At 38.1% G+C, this 16,948-nt stretch overlaps 1 protein-coding gene across 3 annotated transcripts in view; it reads right to left on the reverse strand.

The window, feature by feature from the left end:
- Window positions 1-16,948, reverse strand: part of FANCC (FA complementation group C) — a 262,669-nt gene that overhangs the window by 141,003 nt on the left and 104,718 nt on the right. The window lies entirely within an intron of this gene.

The following is a 16,948-nucleotide window of genomic DNA, read 5'->3' on the forward strand; positions in this document are numbered from 1 at the left end:
ATAGAGATAGAGATAGAGATAGAGATAGAGATAGAGATAGAGATAGAAAATATATATAGCCACCTAGGTGGCTCAGTCAGTTAAGCGTCCGACTCTTGATTTGGGCTCAGGTCACAATCTCACAGGTTCATGGGATTGAGCCTGCATTGGGCTCCATGCTGACAATGGGCCTGCTTGGGATTCTCTCTCCCTTCTCTCTCCCCTCTCTCTCCCCATGCTGGTGTTCTCCTTTTCCCTCAAAATAAACACTTAAAAAAACAAAAAAAGAATATACTTATGATGAGCACTGAGTAATGCATATAATTGTTGAATCACTGTATTGTACACTTGACACTAATAGAACACTGTATGTTAACTACACTGGAATTAGAAAATAATAATACATTTTTTTAACTAAAAAAGACATACTATAAGCTACAAAATACTGATGAGAGAAATTAAAGAAATACAAATAGACAGCTATAGCATGCTACTCTGTTGAAACACTTAATATTAAGATGTCAATTCTCCTCAAATTGATTTATAGATTCCAATCAGAATCTTCTGAAGCATTTTTGAAAAAATTGTTAATAAATATATCTGGAATAACTAGATATCAATTTAGAAAATAAATCTCTACCTCTACCTCACATCCATATGAAAAAGTTAACTTGGGGCACCTGGGTGGCTCAGTTGGTTAAGCATACAACTTCAGTTCAGGTCATGATCTCACAGTTCATGAGTTTGAGTGCCACGTTGGGCTCTATGCTGACAGCTCAGAGTCTGGACCCTGCTTCAGATCCTGTTTCCCTCTCTCTCTGCCCTTCCCTTGCTCATGCTCTGTTTCTCTCAAAAAAATAAATAAAACATTAAAAAAATTTTTTTTAAGTTAACTCAAAGTAGATTATACATCTAAATATAAATAAAAGCTAACACTATAAAACTTTTGGAAGAAAACAAGAGAAAAATCTTTATAAACTTAGTACAGGCTAAAATTTCTGAGGACACAAAAAGTTAAGATTCATAAAAAAAATAGACAAATATAGATTTCACCAAAATTTAAAACTTATGGACTTTGTAGTGTATTATTAAGAAAATGAGGGGCACCTGGGTGGCTCAGTCGGTTGAGTGGCCGACTTCGGCTCAGGTCACGATCTCATGGTCCGTGAGTTCGAGCCCCGCGTCGGGCTCTGGGCTGACAGCTCAGAGCCTGGAGCCTGTTTCAGATTCTGTGTCTCCCTCTCTCTGACCCTCCCCCGTTCATGCTCTGTCTCTCTCTGTCTCAAAAATAAATAAACGTTAAAAAAAAAAAAAAGAAAAAAAAAGAAAATGAAAAGGCAAGCCACAGATGAAGTGAATATTCTTTTTCTCTCGTATATATATCTATATATATGAGACATATATGTCTATACATATAGATATATATACATATGTATATGTCTATACACATAGATATGTCTATACATATATATGCACATATAGATATGTCTATACATATATACACACACATATAGATATGTCTATATATATGTGTGTGTATGTATAGATATATATATACATCTGACAAAGAAACAGTATCTAAAATATTTTTTCAAAAGCTCAGTCATTTGGGCCCCCAGCTCTTTGATTTCGGCTCAGATCATGATCTTACAGGTTCGTGGGATCAAGCCCTGAGTCGGTCTTCATGCTGATGGTGCACAGCCTGCTTAGGATTTTCTCTCTCTCTCTCTCTCTCTCTCTCTCTCTCTCTCTCCCCTCTCTTTCTCTGTCTCTCCCCATGCTGGTGCACTCTCTCTCTCACTCACTCTTTCTCTCTCTCTCTCAAAATAAATTAAAATAAACATTAAAAAAATAAATAAATAAAAGCACGCTGAGGTGCCTGGGTGGCTCAGTCAGTTAAACAACCAACTCTTTTCGGCTCAGGTCATGATCTTGCGGTTGTGAGATGAGCCTCGCATTGGGCTCCACACTGAATGTAGAGCCTGCTTGAGTTTCATTTTCTCTGAACAAACAAAACAAACAAACAAACATTTTTTAAAGCATGCTTACACTTAAGGCAATTTTTTCTTAGGCAAAATATTTGAATAGACACTTCACAAAAGAATCATGTGCACATGAAAAGATGTTTTAACATCAAGTCATCAGGGAAATGCATATTACAAGCACAAAAGGAGACCACTATACAACCATGACAATGACTAAAACAAACACAAACTGAGTATACTGTGTTGCTGAGTATATTAAGTATACATATACTAAGTGTATGTTGAATATGTGGAGCTATTGGAACTCTCATGCAGTGCTGGAAAAAGAATGTGAACCATGTGGCAGCTTCTTATGCCATTATGTATATGTGTATCACACACAATCCAGCAATTCCAATCCTAAGCATTTATCCATGAAAAATTAAAACATGACTATGCAACACTTATACAAGTATGTTCATAGCACCTTATTCATAATAGCCAAAAATTAGAAACAATCCAAACTGCTATCAACACATAAATGGATAAACAAAATGGTGTACTGATACGAGGGAATACTAGACAATAAAAAGGAATCAACTACTCAGATAAACTACAACATAGAAAAAATCTGAAAAACATTATGCTGAAAGAAAAAAGCCAGACAAAAGAATAAATACTGTATTACTCTGTTTATATGAAATAATAGGAAAAAAGCAAATCTGTGGTGATAGAAAAAAGATCAGTAATTGACTAAGGCCAGGGTTGAAGAGTGATTGATTGTAAATGGGCAATAGAGAATTTTTTGTGATGACAGAAATGTTTTAATTCTTGATTGTGGTGGTGGTCAGAGGGATGTATATACATTTATAAAAACTAGCAAACTGTATACTTTAAAAGGATACATTTTATTGTATGTAAAGTTTGCCACAATAATGTCAATTTTTAAGATAATATAACCACAATACATTATCATAATTCAATGAAATAAAAGCAACAAATTAAAAGAAATATTAAAAGGAAAAATCCACCCATATCCCATTATCCTTACAAAGCTTTTTCATTTCTGCTTGTAATCTTAGTCAATGCATATATATTTTGCACAGCTATTATTGTTTTGTATAAATAATTTGACATCCAACATTTAATTTTACAATACACATTTTTCACATTATTTCTTAGGCTATACAAAATGACAACATAGTATTTCTTCAAAAGATATGCTATAATTTAGTTATCCACTAATCTTTAGACATGTACATTGCTTCTCATTTTTTTCCAAATATAAAAATTATTAAAATGAACGTCATGTATAAACTTCTTTTCTTAATTTGCATACTGTTTGGGATAAACTCCCAGGAGTCATGGCTAACTTTTTTTTCTTTTTCACTTGTCAAATTTTGTATTAGTTGGCTAGGGCTGCTGTAACAAAATACCACAAACTGAGTGGCTTAAACCACAGAAATTTATTGCCTCACAGTTCTGGATGCTAGAGTTCTGAGATCAAGGTGACATCAATGTTGGTAGTTTCCTGACAATTTTTGGTATTCCTTGGCTAGCACCCCAATCTCTGTTTTCATATTCACATGGCATTCTGCCTTTGTGCATGTCTGTGTCCAAATTTTCCCTTCTTATAAGGACACCAGTCACACTGGATTAGGGGCCCACCCTACTTCAGCTGACTTCATCTTAACTAATCAATTCACCTGCAAAGATCTTATTTACAAAGATCACATTCTAAGGTTCTGAGATTTAAGACTTGAATGTACATGAATTTTGGGGGAACACAATTCAACCCAAAACAGAAGTTATACTTGTTACTAAAAACTCAAAAAGCAGAAAAAAATATAACAAAACAGTAAAGGCTCTTCTCATCTCTACTTTCCACACGAGTAATCGCTTAATTAACCCCTTAACTATTCTAACATTTGAAGACCAACTTGGCCTCTCATAAACAGCATTTGGTGTTACTGATGTACCAAAGACTAAATCCAGCATGAATTTTTTTTTAATTTTGTTTTAATATGTTTACTTATTTCTAAGAGAGACAGAACGCGAATGATGGATGGGGAGAGAGGGAGAGAGAGAGACACAGAATCAGAAGCTGGCTTCAGGCTCCAAGCTATCAGCACAGAGCCCGACATGGGGCTTGAACTCACAAACTGTGAGATCATGACCTGAGCTGAAGTCAGACACTTAACTGACTGAGCCACCCAGGCACCCCCCAACATGAAATTTTAGTTCACTATAAATGGTAAACGGGTGATTTTTGAACACCTAAACATTTGAACTTTCTTTTTCCTCACTTGAAGGATCTCTGCAGGGTCCCTAAGACATCTCAGAATCATAGAATCATAGATTCCAGAGCTAAAAAGCCTTAGAGATAGGCTGGCTTAAGTTTAGGTGGCGGCAATATATTTTTTGAGTGGCTTTAGAGTCAGACCTAGCTCCAAAATGGTCTGCCACTCATTAGCCAGTAAGTTACTTCTCTAAATCTAAACTCTCTTGTCTATAACAAAGGGTAATGATACCGGTCTTCATGGAGTTGTGAACATTTAGTAACATAATTCATCTAAAACACATACTAAGCACTCAACTAACAGTAACACTATCCATTAAAGTTTCTTAAAAAAATTTTAAATTGTGATAAAAAACACGTAACATGAAATTTACCATCTTAACCATTTTCAAATATATAGTTCAACAGTGTTAAGTATATTCACATTATTGTGCAACAGATCTCCAGAACTTTTCTTCTTGCAAAACTAAATTCTATACCCATTAAGCAAATCCCTTTTCCCTTTTCCTCCATCCCGTTTCCATGAATATGACTACGTTAGAAACTCCCATGTTCTACTCTGTTTCCATCCATTTGACTACTTTAGATATACCCCCATGTAAGTAGAATCATGTAGTATTCTCCTTTTTTAAGATATGGAAACAAGGTATATAATTTATGTAATATTTCACTAGCAGAGCCAGAAGAGATCTGGATTTCCTGATTCTTAAAAGAGTGACTCATGTGAGGTTATTTTTTAGTTCCAGTTGAGCTACAAAAGCTGCCTGATAGCCAGCATTTTTGTAAGTACTGCTTACGTCTACCATTGAGTGAAGGACTACTTAAACCACAAAGCCTTTAAAATACCTGGAAATCAAGATTTATGGATTTAAATATGCCTGGTTCTTTTGCTATGCTGCTAATTTATAGAAACTCCAATGTTGTCAATATTAAACAGAACCAGATCTGATAGGAACAACAGTCAAACTAAGATAAAGTGTAACAATCTCTAGGTCAAAGAGAGTAAGCCAGTTATAGTTACCAGCTTACAATGCCTGGATCTTGGGAGGGATAGATGTCAGCCTCCTAAAGAAATGCACATGTGGTCTGGGAAACAACTGAACTTCAAAACAGATGTACAGATCATGTCGCCACATGTAGTGCAGACATCCACATGGCCCTCAATGGTGGCTATTCACTAACAAATAACTCTACTATAGACATTACTGTTTAAATTTACTTTTCATAGGGATTTATCCCAAAATAGTCCAAGGAGCACTATCCAGAAAATTTAGATTGAAACACAGTGAGCCTATATCTTAGAAACATATATTATACCTGTAACACACAGACCTAAAAATTCCCCTTTTACTCCAGACTGAGGTTGGGGCACAACAGGAGAACTGGGTGAGGGGGTTGTAATAGGGAGAAGGCTGGGAGTTACAGAAGGGGATCTGGTCAATGTTCTATTAACCAAGCCAAGTCAATTAAAGTTATAGTTTAATGGAAAAGCCAACATGATCATAAAACAAAAATAAAACAAAATAAACAGAAAACATAAAACAGGTCATCCGGAGAACATCACCAAACATCTCAAACATCCTGTTCCTAATTGGCAATAAATGTCTTGATCTGGCCTATTTGAGCAGCAGCATCTTACTAAAAAACAATCTGCTACAATTTAGAATTAGATATCCACCTAAATGAAATGAGAAAGAAAAACCTAGCCAAGAACACAAATGGTATCTCATTTTGCCCTCTCAGAGGAAGCAAATTTTTATTCCAGGAAGTTCAGCGTCTTCACATTAATGATTCAGGAGACAGTTACCACTCCCTAAAATACAGAAAGATAAACACTGACAATTCAACTTCGTGTGTGTGTGGAATGAACAGCTGATCACATCGAATGGATGTAAAATACTTGGGAATAACAATAGCAGGGTTTGCACAGTTTCCAGAATGCTGCAAGATGCTAAATACCATATTTATATTGCAAAACCATGAAATGCTGAGGAAACTTTATCAGACTAAATAAGAACATGATATTTAATAAGCCAGATGCTATTTCATGGAGTTACTGAAGTACCTGCTGCCAGTACCTACTACTAGATATCACTGCCCTAACACAGTATGGCAGACAGCTTCAGTGGTTTCCAAAAGCCCTGGGGAAAACACATTTACAAAGCTATAAAGAAATTTTCCACGCTTTCCCTTTTTCAGTTGCGTGTTCCCAGCCAGTTCTATTGAATAACAGACAGGAAAAGGAAGAGGACTCAATTTGTATTACAGTCTCTGCATTATGTAAGTCCCAAGAGGTAAAGGGAAACCAAATGACAGTGAGGAAGGCAAGAGAGAAAACAGGGCCTCTGCATGCCATGGTCCTGGAAGATGGTACAGGACAGGAATATGCAACAGCTGCTGGGCTACCAGATCTCCTCCTCCTCCCTCTTGTACATTCTTAGTTGGCTTATTTTAGGGATTCTGCCACATCTTTCCCTTATATTTCTCAGTTAATGGTCACACCATCCACCACGATGTTCAAGGCAAAAACCTAGGAGTTCTCTGTTAGATTAGAGGGAAACAAATTGCCCATCCTCATGTTTCCAGAGAAGAAAGAATGTCCACCTCACTCTTTAGGTGCAAAAAGCTTTAGGAACAGTTTGGGTATCTGCGAAGGATGTTGTGATGTCACATCCATATCATTCTTAGCCATCTCTGCCTTGCCCAAGGTCACACCTCCTTCCCACAATGGCCACATTCGAATGATTGATGGAAGCAGAGGCATTAAGGCCCAGCCCTCCTGTCCTAAAAGCAGGCAAGCTCTGAAGGGTCTCCTATCTCTGTCCCTGTAGGCACAGGGGAGGTCTCCACTGAGACTGCACTATAGCTGAATTTTTTTCCTCTGCACAATCCTGCATCCCTCCTTTCCCCTCCACAGCTATTATCCCCTGCACTCTCCATCTCAAGGCCAGATTTCCAGAAAGCCCAACCTATGACATCATCTCTCAGTCCTGTCACTCTCTTCTCCCCAAAAGAACTGAACTAGTTGGTCAATTTGGGAGAAGAAACTAAAAATGCCCAGCACCACACATTCCTCTCCCGACTCTGTCTTTCCAACTTGCCTTACCTGCCCAAAGTATGTGTTCTGGTCTACTGCTGCACCATGCTTAGCCAGGAAGGCTCATTCCCTGCCAGGTAGGTCTATTGTGGTCCATCTTAGCTGTGACTAGCTGACTTGGCTACCATAGGTAGATGGGCCCGACTGAACCATAGACATAAGCTACATTCTTAAATCTGTTTTAAGAGTTAAGGGACTAATGTTTCATAACCAACTACCTAACTCTGATGTATCTCAACTAGTTCCTAACTCAGAAGATGGAAGTGTTATTTATTACTCCCTTAAAATCTCAACATTATCCTTAACTGCTCCTCTATCCATTCCTTAACAACCAATCAGTACCAAGTCCTGCCCTCCTATATTCTCAAATGTATTTTCAGCATTTAAGTCACTATCTAATTCATATTCATATAAGTGTCCCTCACTCCCAATTTAAACCCCTCCAATTAAAATCCTTGCTTCCCAGATTAAGGACAGACATTCTTTACTGTGGGCCACTTGAGCCCTCAGGATCTAGCCCTAACTCTCATGCCTAGTCAGTATATGACACATGGGATAGCCCGTTCTTATTATCATTACCAGGAAGACCTTTTCTAGCTTTTTCTTTGCCGCCTCTCCTACATGCATCTCATATCACTCTCAGTTCTTCCAGTTCCATGTATGCCCCTGGCCTCAACTGTCATCTTCTGAAAGCCTTCTTGGCCAGCCCTATAAACCTCCCCAGCTCCCAGCAAGGGTTTTTCTCCTTTTCTTTGGGCTACCACAGTACCTTCCATATGCTGTTCGTCTACTCCTTCACTTGTTACATTACAACAAAACCACATGATCTTTCAAGGCAAGGCCTTCATATCCCAATATCTGCTTGTACACAGTAGGCACTCAGGATATATTTATGGAATAAATGAATGAAGGATTGCGAAAGACTAGAGGAGAGCAAGGGAGAAAACAGGGAAGCATATGAATCACAACAAATGCCCCTCTCCCAATGCCACAGTTAAAATACTTTCAGTAGCTCCTTCCATTGCCCTATGCTAATTTATGAACGAGCTCACAAACTGGCATTCATGGCCATCCAAAATTTTTCCCAAACTGTTTTTTTTCTAACCTTAATTTCTGCTTTTCTCCCTAAGCTTTTTTTTCTTCCCAAGCTTAAATGGAATAATCATTCTTTTTTGACTATACCCAACCTTCTGTCTGTTCACTATCTTCTTTCCAAGTGGAACCCCACCACCACCACTAGCATTTACCATCTAAAATCATACTCATTTATTCACTTATTCAGCAAATAATCACTGAATATTTACTATGCGGCAGATACTGTTCTACACTTTTAGAACAAAGTCTCTACTCACATGGGCCTTGTAACCTAGTTGGGAGAGAAACCTGGACTTGTACAAGGCTCTGGCATCTGTGGGTATCTGCTTAAGTCAGCGTTTTCCAGGTGCCTCTGCTGTGGGGCTGAAGCCAGTTCACAGGCTCCAGCCAGGTCCACAGCCCAAACTGGGGTCTGTCTGTCCTATTACCTGATACAAAAGTGGATGAGACTCCACTTGGGTCCCTTGGCATATGCTACTGGATCTCACAGCTCCCACACAGGCATTTCTGTTCACGGAAAAATGTCGAATTTTAAATGATTAGCAGGAACAAAAACAAGAACATCTTATGCTGCCATGATGCTGCCATCTTCTCCCAGGATGACTTCTTTAACACACATCTTCATAATCAGTGGTGGTGGAAAACGACTCTGAGCCAAGTATGAATTAAAGCAACTTTTAAGCAGCTGTAAATATTTTGTCAAATTCACTATTTATTCATAGTATCCTTTGAGGAAATAAGATTTTTTTTCTTTTACAACTGCGTACACATATACCTGAGTTTCGAAACCCTTCAAAAAAATAGTTTATGAAGACCCCAAACAAGTCTGTTTTCTACATTAGGATGTTGTTGGCTGCTAGAGAAAAACAAAACAAAACAAACCTCTAAACCAAACTGGCTTCGACAGGAAAGGGAATGTATTAGAGCACTGAAGTCCAGGAGTGGCTTGGTCCTGGGCCCAAACAAAACCAACCCGAACGCGACCCTCTTTCTCCTTTTTTCAGCTGTGTTTCCTCAGGACTAACTCTTTTCCTAGGCAGGCTCTGTCCTCGTGGTCCCACAATGACTGACAGCAACTTCAGGGACTATGTGCTACCTAATTCATGTTCAGCAGGAAAGATAAAAATCTAATTCCCCAACCATTGAAACAAAAGGTGTAGGACTGTCTTTCCAATGTGGGCTATAAGTCCATCTTGATCAATCACTGTGGCCAGGGAACGGGGAAGGGTGGTCTTGGTTAAGCAAGGTAAGACTAACCTTAAGACCTTGGTGCAGTGAATCTCACCTCAGATGCACAGTGCACAGCTGAGAAATGCAGGGTACTAGAAGAAGGTAAGAAAGGAGGGGCGCCTGGGTGGCTCAGTTGGTTGGGCGTCCGACTTTAGCTCAGGTCATGATCTCACAGTCTGTGAGTTCAAGCCCCACGTCAGGCTCTGTGCTGACAGCTCGGAGCCTGGAGCCTGTTTCAGATTCTGTGTCTCCCTCTCTCTCTGCCCCTCCCCTGCTCATGCTCTGTCTCTCTCTGTCTCAAAAATAAATAAAAACATTAAAAAAAAAAAAGAAGGTAAGAAAGGACAGAGATAGATACTGGGAAAGCAATTAATTACTGTCCACTGTATGTGTGAATACAAAAATTCCAAGAAAAAGATACTAGTTCTATGTTTGTTACTTTGAAAGTAAAACCAAAACAAAAGAGATCACAGTCATACAGGATTGCCAATGTTTTTCCAGAGTAGAGGTATGGAAGAGAAATCTCCAGCATCTCTAGCCTTGTCCCTGAATTTTACCTTGCCTCTATTGTCTTACTAACTGACCTCAAGAAATATGATATTTTCCCTTTTAAATTGCCATTTAAAACTTGGGCAATAATTCTTTCCCGAGGTTTCAACATCTGAACTGAGCCAAGCTAGCATTTTCAAATCCCAAACAACACGAAAATGAATAATAATAGAAATTATCTACAGTGTAGACACAATCACATTTCCCAAGTACCAGTGTCTGTCCCCTGGCTGGCCAGTCCCAAGTGCACTTGTTCCAAACCTACTTTCTCCTCTAAGCCCCTTACCTGTCTTGCAACTTGCTATATACAATACCAGCATCTCTGAAACCACTAGTTTTCTAAAAAGTCAGGACTGTAGAATGCCTTGACAATGATGTGTTACACCAAAAATAACAAAACATACAATTTGGGGTTCACTTAAAAAACACTGTTTATTAGATTCCAATACAAAGAAAACCCTCAGAGGAGGGTTTAGCCTTTTTGGCTAATTGGATGAGATACCCACACACATTAGGGAGAATGATCTACTTTACTTAATCTATTTAAATGTTAATCACATTCAAAAATACATCACAGAAAAACCCAGAATAATGTCTGATGAAATATCTGGGTACCCCATGGCCCAGTCAAGTTGACACAAAATTAATCATCACAGATCAATGAGACCAATGGAGAGATTTAGAATATGTGCAAATACAAAGATGCTTGACTTATGACAAAGGTAGCACCATCTACCGGCAAGGAAAGAACTCAATAATGGTGTTGGCACAGTGGGTATCCGTGTGGAAGCAAAGTGAAAATGGATGCCTATTTAGACCATACAAAGGAACAGTTACAGGTGGACCACAGACCTAAATGGGAAAGGCAAATCAATACACTTTTAGAAAATAATATGGAAGGTCTTCATGACCTTGCAGTGGGGAAAATTTTCTTAAGCAAAATACAAAATTATTAACCACAAAGGGAAAGATTGATAAATTTGACTACAATAAAATTTAAAATGTCTTCCTTAAAAGAAAACAAAGAAATGTAAACACAAACCATAAGGTGGAAAAAAATAGCCACAATAAATATAAATTAAAAAAGTGCTTAGATTCAGTACATCTACAGAATTTCTACAAATCAGTAAGAAAGACAACCAAGTAGAAAAGTTATTAAGAAATCTGAACAGGAATTCCACAAACACGTGCTCAACTTCAGGGAAATACTTCAGGGAAATATTAAAACCATAATAGACACTACCACATGCATCTACTAGAATAACTGAACTTTAACAGTCTGACAATGCCAAGTGACCGGGAAGCTACGGAACTCTTACACATTCATCATAGCAATTTAAACTGGTACCACCACTGTGGAAAACAACTTAGTATGAGCTAATACAATTAAAGATATACATATTAAATAACCTACAATTCCACTTTTTTTTTTTTTTGCATGCTCTTTATTTTGACACAACAGGGCATGTGCAAGGCATGTTCACAAGTATTTGTTTGAAGTTATGTACAAAACACATCCTTTCCTTCTCCAGCTGCTCTTCTTTTCCTCTGTAGTTTTTTATAAAATACATGCTTTGTGGGGTGCCTAGGAGGCTCAGTCGGTTAAACATCTGGCTCTTGATTTCAGCTCAGGTCATGATCTCATGATCATAATCTCACAGTTGTGAGATCAAACTCCACATTGGGCTCCATGTTGAGTGTGGAGTCTGCTTAAGATTCTCTCTGCCTGTCCCTCTGCCCCTCCCCCTGCTTGTGCATGCTCTCTCTCTCTCTCTCTCTTTCTCTCTCTAAAAAACAAAACAAAACAAAAAATAGGGCACCTGGGTGGCTCACTTGGGTAAGCGCCGACTTTGGCTCAGATCATGATCTCACGGTTCATGGGTTTGAGCACTGCATCAGGCTCTGTGCTGAGAGCTCAGAGCCTGGAGCCTGCTTCAGATTCTGTGTCTCCTTCTCTCTCTGCTTCCCCACCACTCCCCCCCCCCCCACACCGCCCCAGGCTTGTGCTCTCTGTGTGTGTCTCTCTCTCTCAAAAATAAATAAACATTAAAAAAAAAATACATGCTTTGAAACTTGGATATACAGGAAAGAATATTACAGCAACTCTGTTCCTAATTCTCCCCAACCAGAAACAAATTCCCATCAAAGGTAGAATGGATAAACACACTATAGTGCATTGATAAAATGGAATACTCTACAGTAGTGAAAATGAACAAGTGACAAATACATCCAAGACCATGGGTGAACCCTACAAACATCATACTGAACAAAGTAAGTTAAGCACAGAACAATATATTGCATATTATTTCATTTATATCAAGTTATAATCTTAAGCCAAACTCCATAATTAAGTGGTAAAACCATAAAGCAATGTAAATAAAAGCTAGACTAGTGGTTACCACCAGAGGGGGAGAGAGGAGCACAGAAGCAGGAAGGAGCACCTGGGGGCAGGGAGCTTATAAGAGGCAGGTAATGCTCTATTTCCGGACCTAGGTGGTAGTTACAAAGGTATTTATTTTGCAATGATTTTTAAGCTTGGCATTTATGCTCGATGCACTTTTCTGCACATGTGTTAGATTTTAAAATTTAAAAGTTATGTGGGGGCACCTGGGTGGCTCAGTCGGTTGAGTGTCCAACTTCGGCCTGGGTCATGATCTCCCCATTCGTCAGTTCGAGCCCCACGCTGGGCTCTGTGCTGACAGCTTGCAGCCTGAAGCCTGCTTCAGATTCTGTGTCTCCCTCTTTCTGCCCCTCCCCTGCTCATGCTCTGTCCCTCTCTGTCTCTCAAAAATAAATAAATGTTAAAAAAAAAAATTAAAAGTTATGTGGGTTTTTTTTTTTTTTTTTTAAGAGGGATGAAGTAGAAGACTAAAGCAATACATGTAGCATCTGGATACTGCTTAGCATTACATTTTGAAAGGGAAAAAAGACAAAGTAAAACCCTTTTAACTGAACTTACCCCTGGTATTCTGTTGTTTTCTTCTCTTCAAAATAAAAATTACAGAGGTATGGTCTTGCCCAGAAAGGACAGGTATCTCCTAAATGTGGCAGGCCTGGAGATCTGCCCCTTGGGTTATAAACTCTCAGAACAGACTATCTTTAAATCCACTACTGTATCCTCAGCTTCTGTTATAGTGCCTGACAAACAGTAGGTGCTCAAAAAATATCTGTTCAGTTGATTCACCAGTAAAACTAAGTTTTACAAGAATCAAGTATTCTGAAAAGATGTAAAAGAGTCCTGTGACTTCAATAAATCTCTAAATTTTAAGAATAGCCACTGAGGTAGTTATTTGATGGTACATTTGAGGTTACCAGTAAAACTTCAAAAAAAAACACCCCACATTGTATTAATATATTTCCAACATAACATGTTAACATATGCTAGCATATGGCCAGCAAGTAATTTTAATTTCATCTGTTCTTTTTTTTTTTTTAAAGATTTTATTGTTGTAAGTACAATATGGGGCTTGAAAGGACAACCCCAAGATAAGAGTCACACGCTCCACCAGCTAAGCCAGCCAGGCGCCCCTTATTTCATCTCTGCTCTAAAAATACAACTTATACAACTCAATCTAACATTTTCAAATTTAATAATCTGAATTTTACTAAAGTTTAGAGTTTACGGAAGAAATTCTTACTTTTTGACTTAGGCTGTTTCAATCACACTTGTGATGCTCCAGGAATACAGAATGACCCAAGATTTTATTACCACAATTAGAACTGCTTAGCACATGTAGCAGGCACGAGATAAATAAATGCTCATTGAGTGAACTAACAAATGTTATTAAAATATGACTTAAAAACTGAGAATTAACTGAGGGTTGATGGGGAGTGGGGGGGTGGGTGATGGGCATTGAGGAGGGCACCTGTTGGGAGGAGCACTGGGTGTTGTCTGGAAACCAATTTGACAATAAATTTCATATTAAAAAAAAAGAAAGCAAATAAAGGTATAGAAAATCAAAAAAATATATATGACTTGTATAATTTTCAGAAGGATATTGGATGACAAGTTACATATACTTAATGTATAATATGTCCTTCTAAAACTTTTAGGAAGAAAATGTCACTTCTAAGATAAATGTATATCCAAGACAAGTACAACTGATTCATAAACCAACAAACACCTTCTGTCTTACTGCAATTATGGCCAAAAAATATACAACTGTGTGGGTACTGATTTGTGATAGGTATATGCAATTAGCTTTAGACTGTTAAAAGTTAAACAGTATTACTCTTATACATGTTTTTATCAGGTAATATTACAGGCATGCCTAATACATTGAGGAGGGAAACTGTTTTCCCAATTTCATATGCCCTCGACCCCTCCCTACTAGCATTTTCTCTTCAGGGTAAAGCATATTCAGGACTTCTCAATTTCAATAAAGTCAACTGTATGATCTGGTCTGGCTACCACCTCCTATCTCCCTCCTTCAGGGCTAAGTTTCTTCAAAAAGTAACCAAAGTTTATCATCTCCACTTCCTTACCTTACTACCTTCATTCCTCAAACTATAGCAATCTGGCAACTTCCTTGCACCTCCCACTCAACCCATTCCCACCCAGGTCATTCCTCCTAGAGGCTAAATCCAAGCACTGCTTTTCAATCCTTACCTTGCTTTATGCTCTAAGCTGCCCTGTCCAATACAGTGACCACTAGCCACACGTAGCTACTGAACACTTCAAATGTAGTGAGTACGATGAAGGAAGGAAGTTTTTAATTTTTTAAATTTTAATTAAATTTAAATTTAAAAACTGACACTTGGTTCAGTCATAAGTTTCTCTGTAACAATTTGGGTATATGAACCTACTCTTTCAACTGTAAATTTTGTGAAACTGAAATACAGATCAAGAATTTCCAGGGAGGGGCACCTGGTGGCTCAGTAGGTTAAGTGTCCAACTCTTGATTTCAGCTCAGGTCATGATCTCACAGTGGTGGGATCAAGCCCCGTGTTGGGCTCTGTGCTGAGAGCTCAGAGCCTGCATGGGATTCTCTCTCTCCCTCTCTCTCTCTGCCTCTCCCTCATGAGTACCAGTACTCATACTGGTACACTGTCTCTTGCAAAATAAATAGACAAACATTAAAAAAACTCCAAGTGAAAATTAGGATGTAACATGTAGATGTAAAATGTAAGTGTAACACGCACACTGGATTTCCATGACTTAGTGCAAAAAGATTATAAAATAATCTCGTTAATAATTTTTATAGATTATATGTTGAAATGATAGTATTTTGGAAATACTGAGTTGCATAAAATATTATTAAAATTAATTTCATTTATTTCTTTTTGTTTCTTAAAGCAGCTACTGGAAAATTTAAATTATCCATGTAGTATGTATTTTATTTGCATTGGACATTGCTGCACCATAGCATCAGATATGAATGACCACTCATTCCTTCTCAAAACACTGCTGCTTCTCTCCTTTACTTCTTTGCCTCCCTGTTTTTAACCTACAGGGTAGCTTATTCTTCCACTCACTCCCTGAATGCCAGTGTCTCCCAGGGTTGTCCCAGGCCTTTTCCCTTTCCCATTGCCCTGGGCAACCTCACCCTCACCCAAGGCTCCACTGTTCCCATACCCTGAAGACTGTCAACCTTCTAAGTATAAATCAGCTCTTCTCCTAAGAAGGGTATGCTCGACTCCACCTACACTTAAGCGATCTGCACTTAGCCTGCCATTACACCTTTTGAATATTTACCTCATTCATATTATAAATCTGGCCCCTCTTCTCCATTTCATTCAGGGCTGCATGATTTCTCACTTGATCACAACTATAGCTTCCAAAATGCTATCCCTGCTCCTTCCAAATCAACTTCCCTTTGCTGTTAAGCTTCTAAAATTCACACCTGGCCAGATGATTTCTCTGTTTAAAATACTTTGGTTTCCCCACTGACTCAAAATAGAAGAAAAACTTATTATTATACATAAGGTTTCATGCTTCATCACCAGCCTTACAAAATCCCAAGCTCAAGCACATCTAAGTACCTGTAGTTCCCTGAATATGACATTGGCTTTCTTGCCACCATCTTTGTGCATGCTCTTTCTGCTGACAAGAATATCCTTTCCTAAAGCTCTATTCCTGCTCTCCTAGTCATCCTTCAAAATTCAGTTGATATATTACCTCCTGCAGGACACATCTCCAAACCCCAAAGTCTGAGCAAGTGTCCTCTGTGTCACCATCACACCTATATATAACTCTGGTTACCAGTCTATGAATTCCCTGATGCAGCAGCAATTAAGTCTAATTTAACCTTCCTCTGCTATACTTTGATATGTACCTATTGATAAATGGATGCAGTATTAAGGGAAATCTACAGAATAAAATATAAGGTAAAAATTTTAAAATAGGCTAATAAAGTCATGAGTTTAAATGAAGAAAGTTAGTCTGATCACCCTAAAAACACTTTATTAGATGGCCTATTTCAGAACTTCATAAGCTAGCGAATACAAACATATATTCTAAATAATCATTAAAACATCAACTATAAAAGCAACAATTAAAAAGATTAAAGACTAAATACGTTATTCTGTTGATACAGCCTTGTTTTGTATAGCTTTTCTTCCCTAATTCTACTTAAATCACCTTTCTTCAGTTCTTTACAGTAACTTACCTTCCAGTTAAAGTCTGCACCCTTTCCTTCCCTGATTCAAACCTTTTCACTTCTACTGTCCCTTCAATTCTTCTTTCAATCTAACAGTAAAATACAAACACTGTCTTTGTCAGCTCAGTCGGCAATT

Source organism: Panthera uncia, chromosome D4, assembly GCF_023721935.1.
Source record: "Panthera uncia isolate 11264 chromosome D4, Puncia_PCG_1.0, whole genome shotgun sequence".
In the NCBI taxonomy this organism is placed as follows: Eukaryota; Metazoa; Chordata; class Mammalia; order Carnivora; family Felidae; genus Panthera; species Panthera uncia.